Consider the following 26,079-nt stretch of genomic DNA (forward strand, 5'->3'; position numbering starts at 1 on the left):
GCAGAACACATCTCCATGTTGTCTAAATAAAGGGTAGATGGATTCCCCCACTGTAGTAGTCTCTCAATTTTGTTTTGAATTTGACTCCTGTTTGTTGTGCTGTTAATGGCTTCCTTTGCTTGGAGGAGCACTTGAATCCATTCATCAAACAGCTCAAAGTGAGTCCATGTGCAGTACAGCCTTTCTTTTTATCTACACTGCCTGGTGAAAAAGAAAGAAAAAGCCTTCACCTGGATTTAACTTAGCAAATCAGTAAGAGCCTCCCACTGGAAAAGTTTTGCAGTGATTCATATTTTTTTTATCTGTTAACAGTTTGTTTAACGTAATCCCGACTGATGCAGTGAGCTGCTTCTAATTAGACAACCACGACACAACCTGTGGTCGTCGAAAAGATGTTACTGTTTCAGAAGGGTCAAAGAAAGGGCCTGAGAGAAGCAAACGAAACAAAGGAGATTGTTAAAACTACCACAATTGGATTAAAAACTGCCTAACGCATTATTAGAACCCGGAAAGGAGAGTGTTGAGAAAATTGAGAGACATCATCTTCAGGGGAAAAAATGTGATCGGAAGGAAACCTCCAATGATTGCCAGCAGCAGTAATTGTAACTAATGTCAGTTTATAATGATTGTTGAGAAGTAAATTATATTAGAGTACTGCAACATTTTAATTTCCCTTCAGGACAAATTAAATATTTTTTCCCCATTTCATTTCATTGTGATCAGAGCAGCAGACAGCAGACATCACAACAGTTTTACTGTGAAAACCAATGATTTCCGCACTTCTAATGTGAAGAGATCTCAACATTTTGGGATTAAACGGCTATAAGGCCTTATTAAAACCACTTATTATGTGAGGTGAGGCTAATTTAGAAGTAAAAAAGTTTTGAAGCTATGGAAAAAAGATCATGTGGTCTGATGAGCACATCAGGAATCTGGGGTTGTGTTGGTCAGATCAAGGTTCAGCAAGGCTGTGTGCCTAAATTTTCTAAATTTTATTGAATGCCCTGTTTTGTTCTTCCCTGATGGCACAGACATATTCCAAGATTCATCGTGTTCAGATTGTGAAAGCGTGGTTCAGGGAGCATGAGACATCATTTTCATGTATAGATTGGCCACCAGACACCAAAGTCCAGGCCTGAAAACAGCTGAGAATCATTTTTTGAGGTGCTGGAGTAGACTATATGCAGCATCATGACCAAATCTCCCATAATGGTTCAAGGAGGCATTTTTTTTTTTTCACAAGCTGACACAAGCTTTCCTGGGTTTTCTGAATTCTCTCTGACATGTTTTGGTCAAAATAACACAGAGAAAACGGTACAGCAGCTCTATTTGTATCCACTGATTCACACCTTTAATCAATACTGGTCATTTTACAGAGTGACCTTCCAACTGGTAAAAATTTAAAGAACGGCAATTAGAAATCAGCTTTTCTTATTGCTGTATTGGCAGAGCCACATTGCAATAATAGCTCTTTTAATTCTTCGGTTAAGTAAACAATGTAACTATTTATGAGATTTCACATAAATGGCAAAGCAAAAAGCAAGAGAAAGACTTCTGAGGGACAACAGATTCAGCATCATCAGGAGTTGACGATAGGTGGAGATCCAGAAGAAGGAGCTAGATAATTTTATAGAGGGATAAAAACTTTTCTATGTACATCATCTGAGTGAGAGTATGACACTGACGCAAGAAGTGATACCGCTGAACTTGCCCTGTGCCCCATAAGCAATGACGCTGTTGGGTGAAACTGTTGAGTGAAATTGATGTGGTGGCATCACACAGTCAGTGGGGTTACATGGAACTGAAAGTATCGGATTAATGGCTAAATTACAATAAGACTGAGTTATCGAATTCATGTATACATCTTAGTGTGACTAAAAATGGGATTGGATTACTCGCGATCGGATTAAGACCCCAAGATAACTCGGTTGAAAGTCAAATTAAACGTGCATGTAGACGGTGAAGCACGTGGTGAATTAGACTTTGTGTTCTGCGCATGCTCGAGATCTTTTCCCGGGGTCGTGACCCGGAAGTCAAAGGAGACGATATTACTTATTATTAGTGTTGTCGTCGCCGTCGTCGGAAAGAAACAAACAACGCGATGGAGAATGCTCCGTTGTGCATGGCGTTTGTGCAATAAGCAGCTCATCACAAACGAAATGTAGAGGGACGTAGCTTCATCTTGCTCTTCGTTCTCCATTTTCTCGAATACCTGAGTTTGTTGTTGTTGGTGGTGGTGAAGTGGCTCTATTAGCAATAGTTGAAATGGGTACAACGCCACCTATCGTATCGAGTATGACATGCTTTGTGCCTATGATTCCATTCATTCACCGCCATATAGGATAATTACCCTTGCTCAAATAAGGAGCATAACCCAACTATAGCTATAACTGAATTGATCTCATCATGTAGGCCCACTGACAAAGCACCACGTACTGTGTGTCTAGTCTTTGAAACTTCGAATTCGCATGAGGTGCAAAGTTGTGGCTCAGATCAGGTACTTGAGGTTTCCTTTGTGTGTGTGTGTGTGTGTGTGTGTGTGTGTGTGTGTGTGTGCCTGGATAACCTCTATTTGTTGGCAGAGCAGACGGGGATATGCATCCAGGAGAAGCTTGTGTGATAAATTTTTCATTGCGAAGCTAGCAACAGTGTCGCTGTGTTTTTTTTCTTTTCTTTCCAATCCAGACAGACTTGAAGAAAGAGCAGGGGATAAGAAGGCACAAAAGGCAAATGTTTTCGTTCCATCTGAGTTTTATCCTTTATTTTGACCCGTTCCGTGTCTTTCTCACCTGCCCCAATGCTCTCACATTAGAACACACTCATGACTTCTCTCTTTTTCTTACTCTCCTTTTCTGAACTGCTGAGTAGTCGCAAAATGTCAATGAAATTCCATAAAGAAAGGTACAAAAGGATGGAGGTGGGTAATTACTGGATTAAAAAGCAGATGAGGAACTGAGAAGAAATGGTGTGAGGGAAAGGTCTGTGTGCCCTTGTTCCCTTTATGAAGCACAGTCAGTAGTTAGCAGTCCCCCTGATTGCTCAGCATTCAAGAGTGCACATGATTCACCCCATTCATTTTTGGTTTTCATACATGTGTGCTTTTTCTGGCAAAAAAAACAGAAACATGTATTATATAGCATACCTGCAGTGAAAATCATACATACTTGAGCTCCTTCTTTGTGCCTTCCTGTAGTGAACAAGCTCTCTGTTCCCTCAGCAGGGAGGGGTTTGTTTGGAGTCGCCTGGTAGGCCTCCTCAATGTGAAGTGGCTGCTGGCGCATCCTCTTCTTGCTTAATTGGCTGTACCTGAAGCAGGAGGGCAAGGTGTAATTGCGATAAGAGAAAACGCTGTGCTTGGCTGGTTTTAGTGCCCTTATCTATAATCTCCAGATTGATTATGGTTTTTCTGCCAGCCGTGCAAATTGTTCAACCCTATCAACTGCACTGGAAACCACCTTAACTCCGTCTTAGCAGAAACAAAGTGCACTTAGGGTAGAATACATACCGGCCATCGACTTGAATTTCCTTCAGGATCAATAAAGTATCTATCTATCTATCTATCTATCTATCTATCTATCTATCTATCTATCTATCTATCGATTTTCAGCTCATTTCTGCTGGACGAGGTCTACTTTTCCTTTTTCCAAGAAGGCATTTGGGTTCATATGAGAGACCACACACAGATTGCTTTTTGTGTTTTACCATTCTAATTAACGGAACAATATCTCCAAACATTTGCTGTCTGTCTGTATATGATTTCAGAAATCTGTGTTTGGCTAAAGATGCATGTCTCTGCTATTGCTTTTGCAGTTAGCTTCGTTTAAAGATGGTTTCGGTCAAACTGCGTGGTAGCTGTCTTTTTTGTTTATGTGCTTGTTAAAGAAAAACTATATACCCTGTTAACCTAATTGGCTAATTAGAAGTGCTGTTGACAGATTTCTGCTTCTTTAAGAAACTATCTGTACATATTTTCAAGTCCAGTAAGAAAATCCTGTCAAAAGTCATTCTTCTCCTCTCGCCGAAAAAGTCAGGATCTTTAAAAATGTAATTTTGTTTAAGCCACGCTCGTTTGCTGCGGGTCTTATTTAACATGCCGACATTGTTGGCTTTTTTTCTTTTCTTTTTTTTCATCCCAGCTCATTCAACATGTTAAACTGGCATTGGTCTTCTGGTGAGAGACAAATCAAATCAAATCAAATCAAATCAAATTTATTTATATAGCACATTTCATGTACAAACAATTGAAGTGCTTTACATAAAATAAAAGCATTGCAGCAGGGAGTGGAAGAAGCATTAAAAATACATAAAACAATATAAAGAGAAACAAATAAAATCATTTAAATGAATTTAAAGCGGCACTATGCAACTTTTTCATGGGCATAAAAATTGCTTGGCAATCATCAGATTGCTTGGCTGACCCGTTCTGATGAAAACGGTGACATTTCCATCTCCATCTGGTGGCCCTAGGCCGAAACAGCACTTGCAACTTTGCCTGTGGCGCCGCGTGCTTTGTTTACCTCTGGAAGTCTCGCGACACACGAGAGCCAAGAACTACTGCTTCACGGCAGGTCGTAAAGGGCTCTGAGCCGAGCCAGGTAGCCTGATAAGACACACCCTCTCTCCATTAGCTGTCGACGGCTCTCCAACTCTCTGCCAGTGTCTTGAAAAATAAACCGTAAATTGCCTCTGGTGGGTTTACGACAGTCTGGCTAGACTGTCGCCTTATTTTCTACGGAGCTCCCCCTACAGCTTTGGGGTGTGTATTGCATGGTAAACAAACCCCATATTACTGAAAGTTGCATAGCGCCGCTTTAAAAACAAGCAACAGTCTAGATAAGTTAAAAGATAGCATGCAGATTTCATTCATAGACACGTGAGAACAGAAATGTCTTTAACCTGGATTTAAAAATGTCTCCATTTGGTGAAAGTTTAATCTCCACTGGTAGTTTGTTCTGTGACTGACTGGAAGCCAGTGTAAAGATTTTAAAACTGGTGTGATGTGTTCAGATCTCTTAGTCCGGGTTAAAACTCCAGCAGCAGCGTTCTGGATGAGCTGCAGATGTTTAATGCTCTTTTTGGGAAGTCCAGTTAAAACAAAGGAGGTGGGAGCTGACAGCTAACTTCATGTCACCTCTTTTCATTTGTTATCTTCATTTTTCCAAAACAAGCAACACCTTTCACATCAGCGAGGCCATGTGGAGTGAGTTTTAAGTTTACCCACTGAAATACTTTAACAGCTATAATTAGTCACAGTTTGAAAAAAAGTACACTCTTGGGGTTTGCGGTCTTGTATGTGAACACTGCCTTATCCAAAGCAATAGGTTTCATTAGAAATTGCCTTCTCACAGTTTTGGAGCCGTATTTTGATACCATTGTATTTTTGTGCAGGGGACAAACATACAGTAGCTGTTACAGGCAGTAGTCTCAACCAAGACTTGACATTTTCAATAGCAGTAGTAACACGTATGTCAAAAACTACTTTTTTATGTCATATAGACATAAAAGCATAAACTCATTGTAGCATGCTTAGTTCAGCTTTCACCAAAATGATGGAGTCAACACTTTGGTTTTAAAGATAAATAAATACATGACTCCCTATGATAACTAACTTTGACCTCACAAGGATCAAAATATGTTTGACTACAATCATGTAGCCCTATTAGAGATTATATTTTCTAATGTTCCACGTGGAACTACACTACATCTATATCAGATCCAAGTCTTGAACTGCTTTCTCCCCCTCTTCCCCTTTCTCTTTCACTGGTTTTGAGTGGCTGTTGGGGCTGAAAGAGCAGCTAATGGGTTGTGAAACGTCTCCAAAGCTCGAGCAACAACAGAAGCTAATTTCTCAAAGCCCTTCTGAAACACACAAATGGTGAAGAGCACTGACAGCGCGGAGAGAAGAAAGGGGAGGGCTTTTCTGGGCGTCAAAAAGGCCATTTTTGTAAGCTTAACTGTGGTGAACCTTTTCTTAAAGAACCTGCAGTGATATTTGGACGTCTGCTGTAAGAGTCATGTGCTTTCGGGACTCAGTAGTATTGACAGGGCACTGTAAAATATTCCAGTTTGCAATTCGGTCAAGTAGATGTACCTGCTTTCGTTTATTGTAAATGGTCATGTCCTTAATTATGTAAGCATTTGTGTGCTCTATAAAATGTTTAAGAAAAAAAACAAAAAATGACCTATTGGTGATATTCCTAACATTGAACGCCTTTGTAAAGAGAATTCTTGATCATTCATATGCATTTACTCTAAACCGTGGTGAAGCAAGCAGCCCCTTCTGCCTCTCTTCCCCCTCAGTACCAATTAAAGCTGTTTTTCTGCCGCAGATCTTGGGCTGATGAAGACAGCCACTAAGAGTTCTTGAAGTAGAGTCACACAGGGCCCGTATGGCAGATGGTTTGTGCAATGATATGAGCACAGAGAGATAGTAGCAAAGGAGGAAACAAACAAGCATAAATATGGCAGCCTGTCTCCAGTGAGAAGCACCTATTTTCCACCCAATTTAAGACAGTACTGTTTCCAAATTTTTAAACTTTTCCTCAAAAATGCTGTCAAGCCTGCTGGAGACCAGGGAGAGCAGAACAGAAGATCTTTGCTTCTCTCTTTTCTTTTTGCCTTTTTTTTTTGCATGCTATCATCCAAAAACTACTGAGACAACTCAAGTATGTCTCTGGGTAAAAGAAAAAGAAGAAGAAAAAAAAACTGCTGGGAGCTGCTTGATCTCAGCTTTGACCAGCTCTCCCAGCTGAATGGAAACAAGCTTTGCTCCGGCCTTTCGCTACAAAGGCACAGAGGACGCTGCCTAATGGCTATGAGTCTGGCTTCTCCCGTAGGATTACATGTTTCAGAAAGATAAAGCTTGATCTGTATTTTTCAAGAGAAAAAGCTTCTCTTTGTGATGCAGATGAGAGCAGACAGGAAACTTACTGGAACCAGTGGTGATGAGGCTATGTGCTGAACTACAGAGGGAACAAACAAGGAGACAGAGAGGGTCAGACCAGTTTACTCTGCAGTGCGTTTCACTTTCACTGTTTCTGTTGGAAGAGCACATGCTTCAGACCTTATCTTCTACATCTTTGTTTGTTTTTTATTTAAAACAAAAAATGATAATAATGATAAAGCTTTTGGAGTCATTTCCGTGTCCTGCTTATATCTTTACACTAAGTCTTTGTTAGGGTCTACCGTCATGTATACTCAACCAATTAGCTTACACTTAATTTTAACACCCAGTCTGAGACTAATGAAGCCTCATTTCCTGGGGTTAATTATACCAGCATTATGTGATATTATGAGGAACAGGAAATGGCATTGCGCTCTTTAGTATCTCTCCCTTTCATCATGACCTCCTGCTGTTGGAGATGTTACCCTATCCGTCTCTCCCTCCATCCCTTTATATATGTCTGTCCTCTGCTTGGCTCTTCCAGGCACATCCTCCCCTTCTCTTAGCAACAGGGCTGGATTGCACGGCAACATTACAGTCTGTGTGAAGAGCCTGGCCCAGGCAAATCCCTACACAAATTAGAGGCTATAGACTATTATTACAGCCAATTGCCACTGCCTGCTACCAACAGTTAAATTGCAATGTCTGTTGAACAAGAAGACTGGTGACATTTATTGCTCCTCTTTTCTTTCTTTTTTTCCCCACCTCCCCTGGCAGAGCTGCGCGGTGGCACAAGTGCAGCTTTGAAACTGTGTCATCCTTCAAGATCTGGGCTGGGATCAGAATGTACCATGGAGCTGACATTCGCATGAGGCCTGGACCTCAAAGAGGCTTGCATGAGACTGGCGTCTGGGTTTGCTCAAAGCGCATTACGTTTTCGGTAGAATTAAAAGGCAGGATATTTTGCCACACATTTCACCTCAGACACTCGGCTTCTGAAAAGCGCACAAAATGCAAAAGTTTGCTTTCATGTGAAGTTTACAGAGTAGACATCTGTGGCTGGCTTTTAACTGCATTTGTCGCTTTATTCAGTCAAATGAGTATTTTAGCAGAACGATTTGCCCGTCAATCACGACTATCTCTTCACACTGTACACAGGCACTGATTACTGTGCTACTTTGAGGATGCACTGAGTCAGTGTGTGTGTGTGTGTGCGCGTGCATGTGTGTGTGTGCGCACAAATGAGCACGTTGGTTGGAGGGTTTGCATACAGTATGCGCATACATGCCAGATATTTCATGTTCAAAGAACTAATCTGTCACTTCTACAGTGTACGAATACTGCTGGAGCTGCTTTCATGCAGTCCATATCAACATCCCAGCTGACAGAACCTGCTGAGTTCCTGTTTTTCGGACATTTATTCTAACTGCTCTTCCCTCTGTGTTACCAACTGAATTTAGTCGACCCTAGTTTGACAAATTAATATCGTTTAAACTCTTTCTGACTCACTTCTGCTCTGCTGCACTGGATTTTTGGTATGTAGAGCACATCCAGTGTCATAGGGCGCTTTTCCATTCCAACAACATAATGTCATGTAATTATTGCTCATCTGCATTTTAATGTAGATACCATTTAAGGCTGAAGAATTCATCAGTGATATTGCTAAAATTATTGCAATTATTGTTTTACTTTCATACGTGGCGGCTTTTAAGCTCTGAATATATGATTTCCGAAACGGTGAACTTAACTAAATATTTACTTAATGTACATAAAATCCATTTGTTGTAATAGCGAGGCCACCACACACAAGATGTTCCTGTTTTAATCTTGAGGGTGTAGACACCGAAATAGCTCCAGGACTTCAATGTAATGCGATGCAAAGTATTACCACTTTTTTTTATGGAGACAGAACAAGAACTGGGAAAAATTCTTTAAAATGTTCTCAGTGGGAAATTTAAACTAGTGCTCTGTGAAGTGTGAAGAGGCGTGTTTTTTCTCACATATGACAAACTGTTAATTTTCTTTCCTTCCTTGGCATGTACCTGTCATGTACCCGGCAATTTTTTCCCCCTCCATTATCCATAAGCGCATACACTGTTCACCTGGGAGCCAAACAGAGCCTCATATGGTGACTGACATTTAATGCGTGGAGCCATTGGAGATTAATGGAGTTATTTTTTTCTTAAATCACAACACATGCTGTGCCTACTATGGAAATTGTCGCTTTCTTTTTTTTTTGCTGTACACTGTCATTTATCTCATATGTTGTCAGTTTGTTGCCTAACCTAATATTGTGGCTCAATGAATGACCACGCTACTCTTCTGATCCCCAGACTTCATCCAGCAGCTTTTGGTTGACAGTGATGGATCTGGGTCAAATGTTTTTCCAGCTGTCTGATGGATTGCTTTGTCATTTTTAAGGACACCCATGCTTACCTAAGCATGAGCAGTAATAACTAAGTGATCCTGTGACCTTCCTTCATGCCCTAAAACTGGGGGAAACGTTTGTGCTATACTTTGGTTTATGACTAAATACCTATAAAACTGACATTTTACATCAGCTCAGGTGCGAATGTATTTTGCTAATTTATGTCCGTAAAGATGAACCTGCTAAACATCGGCATTGTAGGGTCAGCGATAGCATAGCATGTTGTTATTAGCTGTAACCATCTCTGTGTAAAGCTGTGTACATGGCCGTCAGCTTTTTGCTTGTGAGTGGGAAGTAGGTTTACCTATAACAGACTGTGTACAGAGTTACACACATTACACACCAACTAGCCTTTCATTTACCTGACTCCCGCCCTCTGGTATTCACATACCATCTGGGACGAGCCCACAACCAACATGATTTCAAATGGGGCTATTTTTTCTAAAACTCGTGCATGTGATTGGATGAAGAATCTGTCTGTCATCTTGACTGACACGCCACTGCAGCCACTCCCAATGACTCAACCCGTGACGTAGCTCAGAGCTTACCTGACTCCCGCCCTCTGTAGCATGAATGGGCGGCCATAACGCGGCCATAACGCCGCCCATTCATCCAAAGTCCCACCCAGCGATTAATGATTGGCTCTGATTATTTTCTAATCGGACGAAACACATATGACTCCCAGGCTCCTCAGATGGTTGTGTGAGGAAAGGGAACGCCCCCGCGTGTAGTTGGTGAACGCAGCCAGATGACGTGAGTCAGGTTAGCCTTTCATAACCATGACTGTGAAAAAGCCATCACCCTAACAAGCTAGTTCAAATCCGAGGCCTTGGTTATTAGAGCTCAGATCTCTTGGATATTCCTTTTATAACAGAGTTTCTGTCCTGTTTTTCACTTCAATATAGTCTTTTTTCTTTTTTTTTTTCTTGAATTCAACTTTGTTTACGGTATCTGAGCTCATCAAGGTGTGCTCCAGTAATGAAACACTAAAAGCAAAACAACAAAGACAAATATGAAATGGTTAGTTGTGTAGTGCCTTGCAGTGGGATCTGTGGGCCTTTACGCCAACCTGACAATCGGCAGCCGGGTTCATCTGGAACATCAGTGAATATAGTTTTTTTTTAGTTTCGGCCAGTGTTGGATCTGTTCAGCATAGCAAATGACGGCCAAAAGATAAACTGTTCAAATGTCAAAGTATAATCAGAGTAATACGTATGTGTAATTAAGTTATTGACGCAGGAGAACCAGGTTTGATTCCCGGTTGTGCACGGATCCCCTGAAGGTTAGCTCGAGGCTTTCGCTTAACGTCTCAATTTTAAATGTCTCTGTGCGATGATAGTGATAACAGGAACCATGTGGCTAACTTAACATATCACACACAGTCTCTTCTTATTCGTCATCTTATTTTCTTGAAAACAAGCGCAAAATTTCACAACCCGGTCAGTGAATCTGAGCCTTGTCAAGTATCCATTAACATAAAAACCAAACTCTCTGAGAATTGGTTGAAAATTTACCAACTAATAATGATTTTAAGAGAGCGGAGACCTTCTTCTTTCCGCACCATACACGAGAAGGAGGCGCTGCTGCTCCCTTTCATCAAGGCCACGGAGCAAACATTGCCCTCTCATTATAGTTACAAGCATGTTTTTTTCCACTGAGAGGTAGATAGAAAAAAATATCTCACCCAACCTTGTTTTTCTGTGCTCACTTTTACAAATGGCTTCTTATTGTTGCTTTGTTTTCATCTAGTGCACAGATGATTAACATTATTAAGCTTACAATTATATACTGAGTTAAGGAAAGTCTTTTTTTATAAATATATCCTTGTTCCCCCTTTGATTTCTGCTTATGTATCAACATATGCTGCCTTCACAGCCACAATACCCCTTTGAAGCAAAAAAATTGCTGTGTTATTTGTTTTAACGCCGTTTTAGGTTTGGATCTTATCCTTTCTTCAAAAAGCCCCATAGTTGAAATAGCAGTAGACTAACAACCCTTATTATTTTCTCCACACTGGGGTCATGGCAACCACTATTTGCTGTTGGTAAAACTCTGACTATAACCAAGTGCTTTACACATCCCTACTTCAAAGAAACCAAATCATCCATTCAAGTTATTATCAGTAACCTGGTGCTGGCATTAACATTTTATAGCTTGGATTTCTCTGGTAAATATCAGCCAATATCTTCTCTTGACCTTCCCGTGTATTCCATCACTGGTTTCCATGACTTATTATATCAATGCCCACTGCCGTTTGAATTGATTGAACCGTTCTGCCCTCCTGATATTTCTCACTTCTAAATAAGAGAAAAGACAGCATATTGCTGCCTCAACCTTTGCGAACAGCACCTGTACAAACTGTTTTTCTTCACCCCGCTCCGGCTGCTCCATCACTCTTGTTTTTAGCAACTCTGTAGATTAGCTCTGCATTGTGGAGCTGGAAGAATGGGGCCAGTGAGAATCAAACATTAATCAGCCACTGTTTTATAAGACAGAGGGAGCGCCTGCACTCCCAGGGTCCCCTTCATTTGTGCCCCTAGCCTGCCCTTCCACAGAATGTTAATGTGACTGCCATTATTCATTTATGAGCTGCGCACTGCTTGCTGCCCAGAGCCTCATGTCCGAGCTCAAACTGGCATTGTGGGTACACAGCAGGTGGGCAGCTGTGCCAGTGTCAAAGCCAGGTTTGTTTTTTAAAGAACAATGTGTTGAAGGAAGAGCTTTTGGGCGGGGCATGCCGGTAAGCTGCTTGACACAGGATTTGAGAGGAGGGAGATTGTGAATATGGTGTCATATAGAAAGCTGATAACATTATATATATATATATATATATTTCGGAGGCTGAGGGGATCACTGAGTTGTACTAGACCAAATGTTAGTTGTCCAATTTTTATTCAGTATATGGGCAGTATGATGAATGTGATGTATTCACATTTTGACTCTAGTAACTGGACATAAATCTTGTTAAATTGCCTCCATGGTGAGACTAAGTACCTCAATATGTGCAGACAGACAGCTTTGAACAGTTAGAGCTGAGTGGTTGTTCTTGGTATCCAGGACACCGTGCACAGTAGGAGTCATCCTTATTCTTAGCATAGTGACATCAATAAAGAAGCGTGCATGCACAAAGTGACACACACACTCACACTGTTTTCTGACAGTGTATTGAGTTGCCTTAAGTGTCAGGTTCTGAGATGGAATGTAATAATGGAGGCAAGTGTGGGCTCCTCACGTGTGTTGGGACCTGATGCAGTGTGTGTGTTAAGAGAGATGACAAATGAATATTAGAGGGTGTGAAATACGTACAGATTGTGCCTGTTTGGTGTCTTAACGTTTCGCCGTGCACGACAGTGTGGGTACGAGTGCAGCTGGTGAGGCCAATTCAAAGGAGCATTTCAGTCCCAGTGCTAGGGATGATCACTGCGACCTGCCGTGGCCCACACTACTCAGCAAGCTCATAATTATTTGTTCACTTTTGCGATGAAGGCTGACCCAGATAAACCTCCGTGAAAGGTTTTGCTTTCTTTTTCCATTATTATTATTATATTTTTTTCAACCAGCTAAGGAAAGCTTTATTCAGATTACACCAGTGATGTCAGCCATTCAGAGTAAAGGTACATATGTTGCCCCTGATATTAGGAAGTAGTAAAGACAAGATATCTGTTGTGATGATTTGATCTGTCAAAACTAACCACAGCTTTGCACTACAGAGCTTCTGGCGAGGAGTATGTGTTGTGAAACAGACCCTCACATCAGACTTTTTGGCTTATAGAGGGAAAATCCGGCTGAATTCATAAAACTTAAATGACAGCATTCAAAGTATTTGCACGAGTTGAAGGACCCTTGTGCCATCATGTGCTCTGTTGCCAACAAAATGTTCCTCACATGTCCTTCTCTTGCTCTGAGAGGTTAAAATGTCTGCTGTGAAAAAGGTCTCTAACCACAGACACCTTTGTGCTCGCTTGGACTGAATGCATCTAGGACATGGCAGGTTTTCTCTTACCTCCCTGTTACTGTGAACTTCTGTGCAGAAACACCATCAAGGTGTTGTTTTGGTGTGAAGTGGCTAATGATACAGGATACCACAGGCTGTCACGAGATGCTGCTTCCCGGATGGCTTTGCTCTTTCTCTCACCTCTGTACCCATGGCTACGCTGCTTCAGCAGGACAACAGGAGTGTCTGCAGTCCAGAAAGCCTTCGCTGTATCCATGCATTTAATGCCTGTAGTACAGTTGTAACTCTCAGCCTCTTAGTACGTTTGGGTTGCTGTAGCTGTGTACTCGGCTTCATAGAAAAGCCTTCCTTTTTGAACCCAACAGGGAGCTTTGAACTGTGTTTTTACACTCTGAATATTTTAAACATAATCAACCAACAGTGGTGTAACTCAGCCTATAACAGCCTATGTTGCACATGCTGGAACTCACAAACAGTGTTTCATGTTTATTTTAAGAAAACTTGCCCAAGGAGGTTGTGTGCTCCTTCATCCCTCTCTTGCCTATGGAAGCTTATGTATTTGTGGCCTTGGGGGACTTTCTCAGCATGCAGCAGGAACAGGAAGTGTGTAGCCTGTGGCTAAAAGGTACATACTTCTGAGTGTTACACAGCGCGTGCGCACACACAGACACACACGTATACCTCTCTCCTATGGGAGTGCTAATCCCCTAGGAGATGAAAGGAGACTCCCACTGCTCTCTCATCCCTGTGTCCTGCTGCGCCAGTTCATTTGGTGCCTGGCGGAAAGAGACGGGTCCAGTTGATGCTCCCACACACGGTGTCCTTGACCGGAGCAGAGATGTGACTTAAACCAAGCCCCATGCTGATCCAGAGAGTTTGCTATTAGAAATCAATGTTTGTTTGCCACCCCTTTCATTTACCTTCTCTTTGAGGTGAGTCTGTATTACCATGGAGAAAGGAAGAGGAAAAGGAGCAGAGGGGGAGGAAGAAAAGGAGTGTGTATGCACACTGAATACTTTCCCACACCTGCCCGAATCATGTGCAGTCCTCTCGGGAAACTTTGTTATTGTTAGATTAACCATCTCCTCTTCATTATTGGGAATAGAGTCCACCACTCAACCTTGGTGCTTTCAAATAGTTTAGAGGTTCCTGCAGAGTCTGTTGACCATGTTTGCTGTATTTTGTATGTGTGCACGTACATGTGTGGACAGGATAATTGGGTGTCTCTGGACTGCAGGCACAGCAAAGAGAATGGTTGAGTAAATGCGTTTCATCGTCCTGAAGTACAGAGGTGAAAAAGGGAAAACACTTCCTGGCACAAAGCCGCTGCAGCTTGCATGTGGACACATTCAGTTACAGCTTCTTTCCAGGTGCATCCTTGACCATACCGTGCTGCTGACTGACTGCTCCCCGACTTTGTGGTAGTTCTCCTCAATGTCACAAGATATTAAGCTCCCAGTGCCCTTACTCAGCACAATACCACTTTAAAAGAGAATTACCAACCTATTGTCATTCACATTTAAGTAAAAAAATACAGTCCAGATGGCTATCTTCAGTTCTGATTACATCCTTAATTCTCTGCTTGACTGCAAGCCAAAATGGGAATCTTTGTGCTGAGAAAGAAAATAAAAGAATCAGCAAAAAAGGGATTGCTCAATGTATCTTTGCACAGGTCTCCTCTTTTCTGCAGTTAACCTCCTTCTAAAGCCCACCTGCTCTAACTCTTTTTATAGCCAGAGGTGCATAAAACCATATTGGCACCGGCCTCCCCCAGGGGTGTGTTCTCTCCCTGCTGCTCTTCTCCATATACACAAATGACTGCACCTCAGGGGACCCTTCGCAGATGACACCACTGTCATTGGTCTGATCCAGAGGATGACGATTCCATCATCGAGTCTGTCCTGTGCACACCAGTCATTGTGTGGTTCGGCTCAGCCACGAAGCAAGACAGGGCAAGACTGCAACGGACAATCAGGACTGCGGAAAGGATCATCTGTGCTGACATTCCCTCCATTCAAGACCTGTAAAGGTCCAGGGTCAGAAAAAGGGCAGCAAACATCTTTGCAGACCCCTCACATCCCGGACATAAACCTTCGTGCAGGCGCCACAGAGCGCTGTTTGCAGAAAGCAGCTGCCACAGAGACAGTTTCTTCCCCCAGGCTGTCATTCTGATGAACACTGTGCAATAACCCACTGTCATATCATTCCGGTCTCATAACAATGCACTTCTGCACTACTCAACTCACACTATTAAAACAATAGTTTGTAGATGTAGTTTTTTTATAGTTTTTTTTCAGACTTTTCTGTTATTTGTTTTAACTTATTTTTATCTTTTCGTCGTACTTATGTTTTTACTTGTGTATATTTTCCCTTTTTAAAACGTTTGTTGGCTTTTGCATGCAGAGAGCAAACAGACCGGAGTCAAATTCCTTGTTTGTGTGCACAAACTTGGCCAAATAAGGATGATTCTGATTCTGATATAGCACAGTATTTATGAAAAAATATTGTATGCAGACTTTTTGTTGTGACACTATCTTTTGAAATTGGAAACACATCTGAAGAATTTAACCCAGGCTTATTGTAATGACTGTGCACTTACTGTACTACGCTTAACCTGCTGTCATTCTGGCATACCACATCATGTGTAATCATGTGAGTTAACTACAAGGCCATGCATGGCCTTCATGTGTATCGGTGGCAACTGGATTGTTCTATGACAACTGTATTAAGGACTTTTCCTCCACTGCTCTTACCTTTATATTAAATGAAATATGCTGATCTGCAAGTTAACTGAGAGGGTCATTGCCACTCTCTTGTAAATTTTGTAAATATGAAGCTGTAAAAAAGGGCATCCTGTAGATGCTCTGTTGAGGAATCTGGAGGCTTTTTCAGTGCTTGTGCTTTTTGTGGTTGTCCCCTGAGCCGCTATTGGTACGTGGCGCATGTCCAAGTAAACTGTGTGTGCATTGCATTTCAATGAGATTATCAGTGTTTTTACTTGTATAAATAAGTATAAATCAGTTCAAAAAAAGTATATTAAATCTCTTGTTTGAAAGGTTACCGGCTAATCTGAAAATCTGCATCCTAGTTTTGATCTTGTATCCCATTTTACAGGGTAGGTCGGCTCCACTCAGGCACCACCAGTTTCACCTTTACAGAGCACATTTTTGCTGTACTTTAACCTGCTGTTAAAACAGGTGGAACATGGTCTCTCTGCAAAAGGACACCTTTGTGGGCTCATAAATAACAATGGTGAGTGTTAGGGCTGTGTCGAACACATGGGGGTCACCTCCATACAAGTAGGGCAGTTTTATCCGTGGAGGATTGGGGTGCATCCTCCCCTCTCTGTCTGTCTAGAAGTGGCTACCATCAGCAGGTTTTGAGCAGGAGGCGCCTGCTTAATATTTAGGACGAAGCACACTGAACATTAGCTCTCCCCCAGGCTCTGCTTTCCTCTCTCTGTCTGGTGCCAGCTATGCGACAGGTGTCTTTTCAGCTGGGGATGTGATAGATGAAAGGCTGTTTATCTGAAACAGAAAATAAAATGCACCCTGTGGGGCGACAAATGAAAACGGAGCTCTCAGACATCTTGAACTGGATTAATCAGACGGTAAAAGGTGCTCTCCTGAGAAAGAGTCTGCGTGGCCATTCATGAAAAGAACTTTTCTATTAGTAACTCATTAACGATATGATTAAGTACCACAAGATCACTCTCTGAGATGCGCTTTCTCTTTGCTTCAGTGCATATATTTTTCTTAAATCTTGCTGATGATCCACAGTTTATTCCTTAGCTAAAACACTTCATTATGATGACTTTTCGCGTTGGCACATTATTTATCCTGGCATTTACTGGGATTACAGTCCCAAAGCATAAAAACTGTTACTTAACCTCATTACGCCCCTGTTTGTTTTTGTCATCATTGCCGTTCAGCAGGAGTTAATGAAGCTGAGAGAGAAGGGCACTGCTCTGGGTTGGCTGGGGGGACACAAGACATGTACCTGCCTTCTTCGAGGACGCTCATTAAGCAACACAGTGTACACATCACATCATTACTTGCGTGCGCAAAAGGGCCACGTTTGCTGCCTTTTTGTGTTTTGTTCATTTGCAAGTATTTTTCCTCGCACGGCTCAAAAACCTGCCGAAAAAGTCTTACCAAAAAAAGATCAAATAAGCACAGGCCTTGTCGGGCCCAATGACTCTGCGCTGATAACAGGATTAAACAAAAGACAATCTCAGTTTCACCTGAAAACACGGAGACACAGTATTACAACTTCACCCATTGATGAAAATGATGGCTCATTTGACTGTTTGTCTCTTTCATCTTGATATTTCACCGTCGCTGTGAGAGCGCTCCCTAAGGTTGGAGGACATTTTGTTGATTTAAAATTTAATTGCTTTGTATTTGAATTAGTTATATTTCACTGTGAACTAAAGCACTCTCATTTCCTTCTTGAATTTGCTGAATTTTGATCAAAGAAATGTAATTCGCACTTCGCCCTCACATAAAAAAACAGCTTCTTTTGTTGTCCACCCCCATATGAAATCACCTGGTAGAACTGAGTGACCTCGTTCTGCCAGAACCCTTCAGTCATCCTTGGTGCTCTTTCTCTCACACACACACACACGCACACGCACACACACACACACACACACACACACAGGTACGCTCATACGCTTGCCTCTCAGACAGATGTGTGGAGTGCAGGCTCCCAGTGAGCATGCTCCCTAAGCAGGCACGTTAAGCTCTGAAGCCCTTTGAATATCCTCGTGTACGAATTGTGCTCTACAAATAAACTTGCCTTGCCTTATGTTATTAGCTCAACACTGCTCCCTGCTATACACTGTTCATTCAGCAGAATGCCCACTTCTAACAACCTGTAGCTCATGAATGAAAAAACTTTCTTTGTCCTTCAACACAGTCTGAACCCTGTTAAACCTTAAACAAGCTTTCTTGTAATTTATTTTGGTAGTCTTCAGGAATAGTTCTCCGGGCTTCTTGGAGGACATTTCAAAGCTCTTCTTTGGATGTCGGCTGCCTTTTGTTCTGTTCTGTAAATATAATCCCACACTGCTTCAGTAATGTTGAGGTCTGGGCTCTTGGGAGGATTCCTCTTTCCATAATGACCCTGGTGATTGCTCGGTGGGTCAGAGACACACATGCAACCTCATGGATTATTGAGGCACTAATGATCCCACATCTGGTTAAATGCCTGGAACTCCCTGTCAGACAGTTAGAACTAAGGCTACGTGCCCACGACAACAGTAACGACAGATAAACGCAGAACATTTCGACAGATGTGCCTATCTTGCACACGGCGACGGCGTTTTTAGGAGTTCAAAACGGAGAAAACGCAAACGCCCTCCAGAGTGGAGATCTTGAAAACGATCCAACCTCTTGTCGCTGTAGGAACAGTTCAAAACGCAGAAGTGCGTTTTTTGCACACGTTAAGTGGGTAGTTCTCCATGAACGACTCCCATATCTCACTAAATTTATTTTGGACACCCTCCCAATCCACATTATCCACTGGCTTCCTGGCTTTGTAGTTCAGTGTTGTGTTCAGGAGCAACTGGACCTCATCATCTGTCCAAACAAAGTTTGAAGGCGTACTGTTGTTGCCGCCGCGCTTCGCCATTTTCTTCCAACTGACGCGGAGGAAGTAGCCACAAAACAGGCATTTCTCATATTTATTAATATATAACGATATAACTCATATAACAATACCAAAGGTATTGTTGCTACTGCCACCTACGTCCGGGGCGTGCATACTACATCGGCAAACTGCGAGTTTTATGAGTTTTATACGTTTTCCCTGTTCCCATGGATAGACAGATATCCACCCCCAAGCGCTCGTGAGAACGCAGATAAATTGTGGAGGAAAAAAACGGACATCTGCGTTTATGCTTCAGAGCGTTGTCGTGGGCACGTAGCCTGAGGATGCGTCATGGATGAGAGGTCAAATGTTTTGAAAAGCAAAAGAAAGAGGTCCAGCTGCCCTCTGCTCAAGATTCAAGGATGTAGAAAGAAGATATATGAAGTGTTCAGAATTAATATGAAGACAAAACTTGATCTGAATATCTGTCCTTGTGCTTCATGACAACATTTACAAGCCGACTTATGCTGCTTCACAACTTGTCTTTGATAACAAACCCCACAGCAAAAAGAGACAAGCTATGAATAGAACCTCAGTCGCCAACAACCAAGAAGAAAGCAACGGAGAGGATCTGACAATGACTAAGACAAACCACGGTGTATACATACTGTGGGGAACTAATGAGTGAGTGACTACAGCTGACACTGATTGAAATAAGGTGAGTGTGGAGGTGAGGACCAAACAGGGGAACTGAGGACAGCTGCTCGTGAGGATGTGGAGCAGAGTAAACTAGAAACTAAACTGAGTCCTGGACACAAGTACGGAACTGAGATCAGACATAACTAAGAATAAAGACAAAAGCAAGAATAGCAAACTATAGGAGGGACTACAAACAAAAAGATAAATCAAGAATAGACTAATACAAACAAGAATAACATAAAGACTAAAACATAAAAAAAGACAAGACAAGAAAAATATATCCAATGTCAGAAATTTCACAAACTCTAACACAGATGGTTCAAATGGAAAAAAAAGAGAAGTATCACGGTGCTTTTATCATTTTACAGAATAAAGAAGAAACAAGTGTGCAGTCCACTATCACCATCCTGATCAATGATACTGTTAAACCACGTATTGACCCATTCATGAGGAGTCATGCTTTACACGTGCAGACTGATTTCTAAATGCCAAGTATGTTCATACAAGATGTTGTTCTTAAACCACCATCTGCAACATATGTCTCTTCGTTGGGAACCTAACAGCACAACAACAACATCTGCTAATAATCCGGGAGCTAACAAAAAGAAAGAGAGAAAGATACATTTCGTAAGGGCACTAAAGGGTCAGTTACTAATATTGACTGGAGGTATTATCCTCTGATGTCTTATTTCTGTCTGTATTTCTTTAGATTACAGCCAATTTGCACCAATAACACTAATTGCCTGCTAGCAATTAGTGTTTTGCAGTGTATGCATGGTTCAGACATGTTCCCCCGACAATTCCTTCATGAATTAATGCCTGTTCTTTTCACAGCAGTCACGAGAGATAGTGAAATGTTTGCTGAATGTTAGTCATGATGAATCATGCTTTCATGTTCACTTTCCCCAGAATTATGGAGAATTGCTTCTCAGTTCAAGTTTCTACAGTTTAAGACTCGAATTCAAGACACGTGGTATATATGCCTCAACCTCAGCCACCATCCCACTGGCTGACACACACACACACATACACACACACACACACACACACACACACACACACACACACACACACACACACACACACACACACACACACACACACACCATCCCACTGGGGAACATTTTGGCTTTGTCCTGTGGGAATGTTCTTATCTATTGCGGGCCACCACATCCTGTAATTTTCTTGTGGTCAAAATGTCATCCGGAAGGAATGAGTTAAATCACTGAAGGAGCAGAGTGAAAGCCACCATCCCACTCCCCTTTACATTTAATCATGTCCAAATTGGAGCAAGGGAAGAAAGTAAGATGAAAATCTGATTATTGATATGAAGTGAAGAGCATAGATCAACATGATAGACGATGACATCATTACTTGTTTACGAGCAGCAGAAACTGTTGCAATAACGTCAACGATATTAGTATCTGTTTTTATTAATGTATTCAGCTTAGAAGAAACTGTGGGCAGAAACGGCAAAGAGCGAAATGCACATATTCATTTACTTTCATGTGGAAGTGCGAGTGCGAGCACGTGGACCGCTGCTTCATGTCAGTCTCTGCGCATGTGAACATTTAAATATACGTTTGTATCTGGCTGTGTACCTCTGTGATTTATCTTTTTACGTTTTAGGCTTTGTGAAACTAACAATTTATGTTTGGAAAAATGAAAAAACAACCACTGCTGAAGTAGTGTTTCTGTAAGTCCTTTTGTAGCGCAGTGCTTTCAATGAACGGCAACTAAACTAAGCATTATCATCTGTGGAACAGAAGCATACCCATCCAGGAACTTTTGCTTTTTTTTCTCTTTGCCAAGGACTCTCAAAAGCTCTTTACTGTCTGAGTTACAGAAAAGATGAATCCCTGATGATTCATTCACATTCTCAAACCCTTTTTTGAACTGACTGAAAATGCCCACAGGGCAGGGCTGTGTGCTTGCCCATATCAAGTTATGTGTGTAGTGATTTGTGAAGTATCAGTTTCCAATTTCCTCACTTTTTTTTTACAGCTCATGCATTGAAAATATACTAATTAGTAAGATTATTTGAGTAAAATCCATGTTAAGACTGATGAATGAATTGTTAAAGCTAATTTTGTGCTCTTGCTCTCTTCTAATGCATACAGTTTTTTTTGTCGTAAGAAAATTGGCGTGTTAGTAGTCAGTGCCCGATTTCACCATGAGCACGATTCGCCTCTTCACTCTTCTCTGTGTTTTTATCTGATCGCAAGCTCCCAACTGTCCTAATTTTCTTGTTTTCCACTTGTACCCATCCTCGCTGGTTTAATCTCTTCCTATCTCTTTTACCTAATCCACTCTTTCCTTCGCTGGGCTCTTTGTACTTCAGTGTCCACTTAATTGTTGCATGTGATATTCCACTCAAAAATGTTTTGTTTTTTTTCTGGCTTAATAACTTAGACCTGTTATCTGACGGTGACAGCTCAGGTGAGAATCACCATTCCTTACATTATACATGATCGTTAATCCAATTTGTTTCACCCTCTCGGTCTACAGCTCCCTCTCTCGTGGTCTTTTCCTTTTTATTGTTATTCCTTTCGGCTTCTTTAAAAATTAAAACTACTATATCCTGTTCGGGTTAGAAAAATGATCACGATTAGGACAAAAAGAAACGCTTTGCACTGACACACGGTAATCATTTTTGCGTCACCCGCGCCAATTTGAGACTTCATGTGCAGTCACTCTTCACTAGAGGTCACATATTGATTAAACGTAGGATTGTAGTTTTTGACTGAATGAGCAAATGCCCCATGGGGTCATTTTTTCAGAGGACAGTCTTAGAGAAGAAGTAATGACAACATTGCAGTGACAAAATCCTGGTTCAGACAAATGAATATGCTACAGTAAAAAATGAATGTGCTCAAAAACACCATTTTGTTAGTCCCACATCGTCACGTGCATCAAATAAAAATGGGTACAGATATTAATCATAAAAAAAGGATTTTTTTTTAAATTGAGAGAATTGAGGGTTGCTAGTGTGGGGGGCACACATCCACAAACACCCCTGTCATACATCTTTTTTTTCTAATTGACTGTTTGTTGGTGATGCACAAGTAACCACAGTGATGTGTGATGATTTAGAATATTAAAAAAAATGTTTCATGAGGAAGCAAATCAATTTTGCATGTTTGTTCGACCTCAAAGATGCACGAGGAAATTCCGCAGAACACCTAAGAAGGTCAGCATGCTCCGTGCATCCACCCACTGAGCTGCTGAACTGAGAAAGGATTCTCACACATTCCTCACGCTCCGTGCCATCATTACATATTAAACCTCAGCTCAATAAATTGATCATGAATATATTTACTTGTAGTTTAGCAGTCCTCAGTTGTACATTTTCACGCATTGAGACATTTCTCTGCCATGTGTACATGACTGGAAAACTGTATGTAATTTGACTGATATTATATTGCACAGAATCTTAAGGTCTGTCTTTAATGATATATGGGACCCGTTCCAAGTGAATTCATAACAGTATTTCTACATCTCAACTGCACAGGGGTAGGATTTTTCAGTTTGTATGCTCATAAATAGAATAAATAATTGTGTAGGTTAACAGCAGTGGAAGATCATCAGTATAAAGATTTCTAAAACAAAGGGATACTTTTTATTCATACAGATTTCTAAGAGACACGGTGTTTGATATATACATATGTATGTATTAGGACTGGGCGAGTTAACTCGTTATTATCGCGTTAACTCGTTAATTATTTAACACTGATAAATATTTTATCTCGCATTAACGCAGGTTTTATTTATTTTTTTATTTTTTAAATTATAAAAAAAAATTTTTGGGTGGCCTTTAATGGATGGGAAAGTTCAGAGAGACAGGAAGCAGGCGGCAGAGAGAAGTGGAACGACACGCAGCACAGGGCCCTCCAATGCAGGACACGAACTGGGGCCAGCTGCAGCGAGGACTATAGGCTGCTCAACCCACTACGCCACGGCCCACCCTTGTTTTATTAATTATTTTATTATTGTAAAAGTCTGTTGCTCAAAGGCTTTTATTTTGTAAAAGTCTGTTGCCGTCTGCTGCGGAACCAGAAAAGAAAGTAATCGGTGGATCCACCAAACATGGAGAAGGGTACGGAACTTTTACTCGGCCATTTTCTTTTTAAAGTTCTTCCAGACGGCGGAGTCGACAGAACCAAAGTCATCTGTAAACACTGCCAAGTTGAATTGTCTTCTCAGCGTAGTAGTTCCAGTCTAAAATATCACTTAAAGGCAAAACACACAACTGATAGCAGCAAGTCATTCAAGGAAACAGACAGTGGAGCGAGGCTTCTACATAAAAACTACAGAAAGATGCTGATGTTAAAAGTGTGTTTGCACAACAATAGTTATGGCACTTTCATTCATATGGCAGTACATTTCAAATAAAACTAAATGCTAAAAGCTATAAACTACTTTTGAATTCATTTTTGGATTTTGCGTAGAAATGCGATTAATCATGATTAATCAGGGAAATCATGTTATTAATTAGATTAAAAATTGTAATCGTTGCCCAACCCTAGTATGTATAATCTGGCAAATTGAACAGTTTTTACTAAACCCAAAGCATCTGTACTTAAACAGCATATATAACAGCTACTGATGATGCTGTTCTTGATTTTTTTTTTTAAATGATTATTTCATTTAAAAGTAACAATACCATTCCCTTCCTGAAGATAACTTCTACTCAGTGCTGAGAATGCATGTTCAATACCTTACAATACCACATTCACAAAAAGCGGTTTTCACTTTAAGCCTCTCAAACATTAACTAATAGAGTAACTAACAGATTGAGACTGTCCAGAAAGGTTAGTTTACAGGGTTTTGGGTTGTCCAGACTGAGCCCACGAAACAGAAGAGGTTGAGGTCTTTTTTTGGGCATATAACCAGGACACCTACCATATGCCTGCATGTGAAGGTATTCTGGGCACATGCATCAGGGAGGTGACCCAGGGGCAGGCCCAGAACACACTGAGAAGATCATATATCTCATCTGGCCTGGGAATTCTTCAAGATCCCAGAGGATGAGCTGAAGGTCATGGCTACGGAGAGGGATGTCTGCACTGTGTCTTACGGCATCAGAAGGACTCAAAGTAAGCTACAGAACATGAACAGGTTGAGGGATGGATGGAGTAAAATTGCTACTACCTGCAATGTTCAAATCCAAACCTGGTCTACATAAGGACTGATTATTCCAAAACTTGACAACTGTAGAGCTACTGTACATACCTTCAGCATGAAAACCACGGAGGAAGATTACTATGCAGGCATAGTAAAAATAAAATAAAAGGAACATTTCAAACCAAAATGTAGCTATTTAACACAAATCTTTAATCAGTTTCACTTAGTTAGTTAGCTTAGTATGAGACAACGCTGTTAGAACTGAACGGTTAACATTGTGTTGTCGGTTTCTTTCTTTCGGCAGAAATGATAATTATGTAAGGCTGTTGGGCCAAAGAGGGCAGGAGTTAGCAGGCTGCTGATTTATGCAATGCTCCCACATTTATTCATATTTTTTAGAAAAATTTTTATTTGATTGATACATCCATAAAAACATTCATAGTGGCAAACACATAAAAATGGCTGAATCCATAAGTGGATACTGCTGCTGTAGGAATCTGAACAGATGCCTGTAACTGCTAAACAACACAATGCTTTCAAAGCTGAATATGTCTTTTGAATGGTGTTTCAGAAAAACAGCTTTAGTGTAAGTGCGTAAGTAGACTGGTGTACCATTGATTTCCTTTGCATTACACCTGAAGAGCATAAAGCTCGATTGATTGAGAAAGATTGAATGTTGATTGCAGACTGTTGTTGGACTCTGTTTCTACCAAAGACTTTGAGTATTCTCTTTCACCATTTGAAGAGGTGAAAAAGTTTCAGGCTGAATACAATTAGCCCACTGTGTTAAACTTAAACAGGGTCTACCTAGTCAGTATTCAACTCTATAAGTTCAAGGTTCTGTTTTTTAATCTTCTACCCGGAAAGCATCTGGAAATTCAGCCAGTCACTGCTACGTTTTTCAGATGAAGAGAACAACCTTGGGCTGTGTGGATAAGACACACTGGGGAGAGTTCTGAGATGTGAATGAGATTTGAAAAACTTAAATAAAATTAAATTAAAATTTACATTCTCCACCTTCTCAAAAATCTGAATGAGCCAAAAAGATAGCAGGATTATGTCAATGTGTAAGTGACACGAAAACTTTTGACTCCTCTCATAATGCTGAACAGCAGGTCTGCCGAAGTTGTAACAAGAATCAAGCACAACAGGAACTACTTCTGCTTTTGTCATCCGACTGAAGAGCCTCTTCTGTCAATGCACAACGCCTGGAAATCAGGTTAACATACATTTATTTAAAAAAAAAAAATACTATTATATTGAGTCTTTTATTATACTATTTATATATTTATTATAGAAAAAATCTCACAGTTGTGGTTAAAACATCCTACAGTGGAGGTTGTAGGTCTAACCGGGTTTTGGTGGTTGATTTGTTAGAGTGCTAGATGAGTGGGTGCA

The 26,079-nt window shown here is 41.0% G+C and overlaps 1 protein-coding gene across 2 annotated transcripts in view; it reads left to right on the plus strand.

Moving 5' to 3' along the window:
* cdh4 (cadherin 4, type 1, R-cadherin (retinal)) overlaps positions 1–26,079 on the plus strand; it is a 216,047-nt gene that overhangs the window by 91,619 nt on the left and 98,349 nt on the right. The window lies entirely within an intron of this gene.

This window comes from Odontesthes bonariensis, chromosome 3 (assembly GCF_027942865.1).
Source record: "Odontesthes bonariensis isolate fOdoBon6 chromosome 3, fOdoBon6.hap1, whole genome shotgun sequence".
Lineage (NCBI taxonomy): Eukaryota > Metazoa > Chordata > Actinopteri > Atheriniformes > Atherinopsidae > Odontesthes > Odontesthes bonariensis.